The following is a 7,413-nucleotide window of genomic DNA, read 5'->3' as shown; positions in this document are numbered from 1 at the left end:
GAAATGAGAGCTTCAATAATAATCAATTGCTTGATAGATTCATTAGGGGATTACGACATGTGGATATCTACAATGGCCTAGTCATAGAGGTATCACCACTTGGGAAGCAGTCACCACCAATGCGATCCAATTGGAGGATAATTTAATGATTCAAGGAGAAAGAGTCTCTATTGAGCCTAAATCTATTAGCTCGCAAGCATTAGGGAATCAACCAATGACCCTAAAGCCTATTTCTAAGGAGCCAAAGATATCTTAGATGACTTTAGCAGATCTCACCAAGGCCATTCAAGAGAGTCTTAGAGACAATCGTGCTCCGCAAAACAATCGTATGTATCCAAGAAGGGAGCAACAATGGTGCTTAGTATGCTATGGACCACATAGTACCAGTGAATGCCCTACTTTTAGAGTAAAATTCAATGGGAACTGCAATGCTTGTGGGAGGTATGGTCATCAAGCTAAGGATTGCATAGTATTTAAACGCGCGATGGCCAATAGACCAAACTTAGCATGGGCAGACACACCTCGAGTGCCTGCATTGATGTCGGCCCCATCTCTTGAACAAATGTCACAATACATGGTCCCTAGGACCCAAAATGTTGTTCAAACAACACCCTTACCACCTCCAGTGCTAGGACCGCAACCACCACATCCAAGAATCACTTCTGTGAATCAAGTGGGATGTGAGTCATCTATTGCTTGTTTGGAAGGCTGTGAGGAAGATATAGATCCTAATATTGCCTATGGGATGGATGCGCTTGAAGAAAATCCACAATACTACATGGAGGACTATTGGAGACAAGTCAAACCCGTCTATCAAGTAGCTGCTCTTGCTGCAAGAGGCCAAAATATCAATTACACTACCAAGAGACCACCTCTTCAATGCTATGAGTGTGGAGGTCCACATCGTGTGGCTGAGTGTCGTATTAGGCTACAAAACAAAGACACACTAATGCAAATCAATCAAGCGAGCACGTCTACAATGTCGATACTCATGTGTAATCGATGTGGCATAGATCATTTGATTGCCCAATGTCCAAATAATCCAAATGCACTGAAGATCATGCCATAAAACGTGATTGAGGTTACCGAGGAGCCATCACAAGGTACACATGTGGTACCAATAAACGTACTCACAACACGATCGATGCTCCAAAAAAAAAATTATATTCTTGAGGAAAGAGACACGCAATCAATTGCCCAACCTGAAAAAAAGAAGAAAACACGAAGGAAGAGATCGCAGAAAGCAACGAAGTCAGACCCCAGTTCAAAGACCAACATAGGGACTGGTGACGACCCCGTATATATGAACGACACTGAAGAGGATTCTGATTCAGGTGAAACCATGGAGACCAAAACAACCACTAAGATAGAAACCAACAAGGAAGATCTTCATGAGCCACAATGGCCAGGATCCAAGATAAAGATAGGAACTTATCCAAACCCTACAGAGGAGATCACACAAGTCAAGCAATTAAGGAGTTTGGTAGAAGATACCCAAAGGGATCTAGAACCAGCACCTAGGCAGATCCAAATTACAGACACGGTGTTTCCTACGCAACAACAAGCTCACCAAGTCCATAGACCCTTAGCCATACCTAGTGTCATCCAAGAAGAAAGTGACTTAAAGTCATGGGAAAGTCGGCGTACTCACTTCTTGATGGAAAGAATGTTTACAGAGAGACTACCTGATCCTATCGAAGAAATGGAGATCCCATCTTCCCCACATCAAGGGACTGAAGCCCAAAAGGTGCCGTTAAACATTGCCAAATTGATGGATTTCATGTCTTCAGAAGTTAGAACCACCATCATGTCCAAACTATATAAAGACCCTGAGCTAGTCTCAGCTCTTCAAGCCTTCCTCAATGGAGAACTGAAGTTTGGGCCACCACAATTTGCACAGATGGATGGAGCTGGGGAGATGCCAATAGAGGAGGAACACTAAGATCCACAACCCAACCTAGATGAGAACCTTGTTATAGAAATACCTGTTAACAAGTTGGGATAATACTTTGAGGGTGACGAGGGCCAATGCGACCATACCAATCACTACCAAGGGATTAACTAGGAAGGGAATTCTTGATGGTGGCGTTGGGTTAGCATTGTGACTAAAAATTGATGGTAAACTATGGGAAGACCTCACCTTGCGACCACAACCATAGTAGTGAAGATGGCCAATGGGTCTATTGTTAAACCTATTAGGATGCTAGAAGATCTCAAGATTAAGGTCTTTAGACATAAAATAAGAGTTACCTTCATTGTTATGGATTTCTCCAAGCACACTATGACATCTGAGATGATCTTAGGACGTCCTTTTATGAGGGAATCAAGAATGGTACATGACTGGTCTAAAAACCATGTCTACTTGCAGTTCCAAGATTCTGTCATTCGAGTGGATCTTGTAACTGGTCGAGCACATCATCTAGGAAACAGGTTTATAATTGATCATAGATATGACACCACAGTTCACTCGACCCCATTGCAGTATTGTTACACGTGTAAAGCGGGCACTGATGTTAGGGAAGATTCTCCTTATATGGATGTACTACCTGGGATGACTGAGTCGGACAATGTCGATTGGGTCCCCAGGTCGTTCCCTTGGGGAAACAAGGGGACGACCTGGGTAACACCTGAGGGGGATGAAATGCCACCATTCGTACCCTTAAATATGCTAGAAGCAATGCATATAGCTTCTAACAAGACTCATCCTAATATACCAAAGAAAACATACAAGTGGGTCCCTAAATCTTCTTTAGCGACCATGGCTGATGCTAAAAAAAAGAAGCCTTGTAAGAAACGTCCGACTCTTTCCAAGAAACGTGGCGTTGGATTCCTAAATGACTATTGGAAGCCCGAGGCTACATCAAGGAAATGATCAAATCTGGGTGCCAAAACGTAGATTGTGTTCTTACCTGTCACCTGACCCATGTGAGCCCAATCCCATAGCTCCAAAAAGAACCGACAATCGCGAAAAGAAAAAAAATCACAGAATGCTACACACCCGCTCCAGAGCTAGTTTGTATATCGAAGAAAGAATGATTTGTTCCACCTAGCTCAAGAACAGGGGAGTCCCATGAAGCTTCTAGCTCCTCGTGTAATGCATCCATAGAGGCAAAAGCTTCTCCACAGCCTCCACCTACAATAGTGGACCTCCATGAAGCTACAAAGGAATCCACACCTTCCAGTGTTCAAGAATCACCTGATGAACCACTTCAAGTTCGATCCTGGGAGATTACCTTACCACCCTTGCAACTCGACGAGGCACCTAAGGTAATAGAAAACTACTGACAAAAATCCTCACCTATACCAACTCGAACAATTAGTTTCAAAGGGTGACGAGCACATTTCAAATGGTATGATCTACCCAAGGAAAGAGGGAGTGTTTGCTGACAATCATCATTCACTCACTCCCCTCTCAACCTTCCTCCCTGACCTCTCAATCTCCCAATCTTCCAATCTTAGGGAATGAAAATATAAAGCCTTATACTCACAAAGAACAAAAATAATAAAGAGCAAGAGTAATTAGCAAACAAGTATGCACAATAAAAGTCAAAACATTGACCCAGACCTACACATTCACATCCGGTACACTGAAACAGAAACCTATGTCATAAAACACCTTTGATCTCATCACTCAAGTGATGAGGGTAGGTAGGATTAGTACGAGAAGACTGTTTCTGTTTTAGAGTTTAGTGATCAGCAAAGTTCTTTCTTCCCAATAATGTGCCTACTAGAGGTATTCTTTGTGTTTCTTCCCAATAATGTGCCTACTAGAGGTATTCTTTGTGTTTCCTCGTGTGTACAGGAACGTGTTGTTGTGGTTAGTATTTGGACCTTCATGGAATCTTTCTCTCGTTCACTCTTCAAACCAAGCGCGATCATCAACACAAACAGGTATATTTTGTCCATTAGCATTGTCCCTTATCTTTTCTGCATCTATGTTTGTCTGCTTTAATTGTGATTGGTAGCATAATGTTCAGCGCATTTGCTTAGTACCAAACATTAAATTCAATGTAATTTTTTGTCATAATCACTTGTCTAGGTTTAAAAATCAAGCAGTCCGACTAAGCTAGTTTGACCAAGCTAGGCGTTAGAGATCTTCTCTTAATACCATGGGGAATGCCTTTCTAATAATCAATGGTTACTTACGTTCTTAATCCGATTTAGGCAGCATTGTGTGCGATGTACTAGGTCTTTCTAGTGGGCTTAGTCCCTATTGACCTTTAGCTCAAGTATTATAAAGGGAGTTTACGAATGTGATGAGCCTCGGGGAGGGTAATAGTGTTATATGACCACCTGAAGTTACAAAATTAAAATGCTGAAAACGAACAAACAATAAAAAATCAAAGTGCCACAATGTAAAATCTAAAGCGGAAAGAGAAATCTCAGCTTGATTTGATACTTCACTCACATGTATCGCCTATGGTACTAGAGCCCTAAAGGTTCCCAGTGTGGGTGCTTTTCCTTGAAAAGCAAAAAACCCAAGGCATACAAAATAAGCACACATATCAAAATTGAATCACTGTGAAAAGACTTTGGGGGTCAAAGAAAAGGAAATAAGTCAGGTGATGATTTCATGAGCAATTCTTTTTATCGTAGCTTCACTACAAGGTCTTATAGGTATAGCCACTAGTCAGCCTTCGGACATGAAATACTTGGCTATCGCGATTAAACAACTTAATTGACCAGAGAAAATTTAGAAGCTTGCCCATGGTATTAGTAGTCGACCTTTAGTGCCTTTCGATCGTTAAATTAGCGACCCCATACTTGTTTAATTTTTTACCTTTACAACTATTTATGTGTTTGATTATATTACAATTTAATATTTATTGTTGACAAATGGTTTAAATTTTTGTTACCAATCAATTCGTCTGTCTACAACTGCATATGCTTTTTTATTGTATATGAGAATGCAATTACTATGCCAATCTTGTTTGATTTTGCAGTGACTGAAGAAGGCTAAGGACATTCATCTCAAATGCTCTTCCACCTCGACAAACGAGCTTCAACTCAATAGCTTCCGAGGACAGAATCTACATCAGGAAGGGGGCATGTTAACCCTCACGCACATTCCTATCACCTACGACAGATGCCATATTATTTATTTAGTAGAGTCAGGTACCGGGCTAGTCGGTCCAATAGAAAAAGGGTAAGAGTGATCGCCAATGAGAGGCGCACTCTAACTGGAACATTCAAGGGTTAGTTGGCTAAGTATGGGCGCCCAAGTGTGAATAGGGCGAGCTCATATAAAAGTCACCTAAACCTAAAATTCATGCATTCTTTCATTTGTGCAATTGAAGAGTGCTCTTGCTCCATCTCCATCTTCTTCTTCTTCATCTCCTTGTGTGTGTGTATGCGTGAGAGAGAGAGAGAGAGAGAGAGAGAGAGAGAGAGAGAGAGAGAGAGAGAGAGAGAGAGAGAGAGAGAGAGAGAGATCGAGCATTGCGACGATGGCACAGTGGTGGTGAAGCGGTTGAGCGCGGCGCAGCGGCGGCTCCTTCTTCTTCGCGACAAGGAATCCTCCACGACAGAAAGTGTAGAGCGATGAGTGACACGCCATCGCCATCTTTGAGCTTACTAGTTTAAGCTAGTTGCATGCTAAGATCCATCTGTGGCTTGTACACAGTGTATCGGCAAGTCCCTTGCATTGACACGTGCGACAGACGCGCACACCATTGTTGCAGGCTTCTTTGCAAGAATGCCTAGTGGCAAATAAAGGTCCTTCTGGCAGAGACAATCTTCAATTTGCATCTTCTAGTGCTGATAGTTTTTGCCATTGAACTTCTTGATCTTGAGCTTACCTTCTCCACCATTACTCCCACTCAATTCAAGGAATCATTTCCTTAAGATACTTTAGCTATGAGCAAACCTTGCTATGCTACCGGTTGTTAGGAAATAGGAGTAGCTATTAGAGTAGTTTACTTAATGGAGAGAGATAATTTTCACACACGAGAAGAGAGAGAGAGAGAGAGAGAGAGAGAGAGAGAGAGAGAGAGAGAGAGTACATGATATACGTAGTTCACCCAATGTGGGCTACATCCACGGGAAAGCAGCCACTCAATGGCTTTAGTACTTCAAACTAGAAGTAGGTTACAAAGGGATTATACCTTTAATGGAGCTCCCGCCTTGCTTCACTCTCACCGCCTCACATAAACCTTGTTTCATCAACTTCACAATGCGTTTTGTTTGTAGAAGTGGCCTCCTTTTATAGGCCAAAAGGGCTGCCCTTTCTGGCATGAGAGGCAGTTGGGTGTAGCCGGCCTTGTGTAGACAAGTCTGAGTTGAATTCTCCCATGCACCCATGTGTGGCCGTCCTTGAAAACACAAGTCCGCTTAGAAATCGGCCACCGGCCATTGAATTAGGCAACCGACCAAAGACTTCCGACCATCGGCCACGAGCCATTGACTATCGACCAATTGAACGGCCATTTTTCAACCACTTTTTGGCCACCATCCGGCCATAATATTCTGATAAAAAGGAAATATTTTGGCGTGATTTTGATTTTTATTTTTTAATGGGTAATTTTTCTTATGCACGATGGCTTCTCCTCATAATGGGGGCCTTACAAACACATGTGCGCATGCACACACATTTTCTCTTTTTCTCTCACATTCTTGATCTTCTTGCTGGGGCATGTACATAATTGTACATTTGTGCATGTGTGTGTATGTGTGTAGGTACCATTGGGCACATATGAATCAAACGCTTAAATAAAAACATGAAGAACTAAACAATGTAAGGTTTCCACCTTTACAAAATAAGAAAACTATGTTCCTAATATTTAAAAATACTAGGTTTTAAAATTGGTAAATCCTTATCATAAAAGTAACCGTTCTTGATATTTTTTGAATTGAAATTGGACGTAACCTCAACCCTAAATCACCCTAAAAAAATTTAGGTGGTTATTTAAAATAAACAAATAAATGGAGACCCTAATAGATATTATAACACATCGCATGGACAAAGTGTCACATGGCCCTGACCACATCAGCAGACCTTCCTAGTTAAAGGAGAGAATGCAACCAAAATAGTATAAATTCATTTTCAAACTAGGCAAGTACTAGGAAATGATAGTAGGCCATGTGCAGGACAAACTTAGTAACAGGTGGCACAAGTGAAGTATGGGGGACACCAACACCACCTTGTCGGCATAAAGCTGTAAAAGGCAACTTGCCGCTCACAAACTCAGCTAGACTTAGAGACTCTGTCAAAATCCTCTTTAGCTTTCAAGAGTCTACTCAAACTCACTATGAGAGCAAAAGGTTTAACGACCTAACCAAGCTGATTAACTCCAACCAACTTAAATTAGTAAAAGATAATTAATTTAAGACTATTCTATGCTTATATACTTTTTTAATTAAGAAGGATTAGGCCATTCTATATCAAAGATTGAATCCATTATTTATATTCAAAAT

This window comes from Adiantum capillus-veneris, chromosome 17, assembly GCF_014529385.1.
Source record: "Adiantum capillus-veneris isolate H3 chromosome 17, ASM1452938v2, whole genome shotgun sequence".
Classification (NCBI taxonomy): Eukaryota; Viridiplantae; Streptophyta; class Polypodiopsida; order Polypodiales; family Pteridaceae; genus Adiantum; species Adiantum capillus-veneris.
Note: the sequence above shows the minus strand (reverse complement) of the source record.